General features: G+C 56.4%; 1 non-coding gene across 1 annotated transcript; it reads right to left on the bottom strand.

The window, feature by feature from the left end:
• Window positions 1-205: 205 nt before the first annotated feature.
• On the bottom strand, window positions 206-300 carry TRNAI-UAU (transfer RNA isoleucine (anticodon UAU)). The gene is made up of 2 exons: window positions 263-300; window positions 206-241 (listed from the first exon to the last, which is right to left on the bottom strand). It is a non-coding gene; the product is annotated as a tRNA-Ile (tRNA).
• Window positions 301-505: the final 205 nt, after the last annotated feature.

Genomic DNA, 505 nt, shown 5'->3' with positions numbered 1-505 from the left:
TATGTGGACCAGTGCAAGCACCACCACCTACCACCAGGAGCTATCCCCCACCATGCCGGCACACTAAACACGCCCAGCAGCTCCGGCTTGCAGAGGAGGCTCACGCACACGCCACAGACACATAGTCTTTCCGCGAACTTCACTTTTCTCCCTTCAGAAATCAGCCGAGTCCCAAAAAAGCCCTTCTTCCATCCAAAAAGCTGTGTGCTCCAGGTGAGGCTCGAACTCACAACCTCGGCATTGCTCGGCTATAGTACTGCTGTATAAGTACCGCGCGCTAACCGATTGCGCCACTGGAGCCCTGCTACTCAGCCCTGCCGAACTCTTTATCAAGGTCTCGCCGAGCCTCGGGAAGGGCACACTGCCTCCAAGTCTGTGAGTATCCAATGCAGGGCAGCAATGGCCCTGGGCCTCCCCAAAACCCTACCCTATCAGGGCCGCGTTTTCCTCTTTAACAGCAGGACGGAAAGGAGTCTAGGGAGAGCTTCCGCAGTACCCGAGAAAA

The sequence above is a fragment of the Melanerpes formicivorus genome, unplaced genomic scaffold (genome assembly GCF_026170545.1).
Source record: "Melanerpes formicivorus ecotype bairdi unplaced genomic scaffold, bMelFor1.0.p_v2 SCAF_43, whole genome shotgun sequence".
Taxonomy (NCBI): domain Eukaryota; kingdom Metazoa; phylum Chordata; class Aves; order Piciformes; family Picidae; genus Melanerpes; species Melanerpes formicivorus.
The sequence above is the reverse complement of the archived record's forward strand: the minus strand, read 5'-3'. Positions and strand labels throughout refer to the sequence as shown.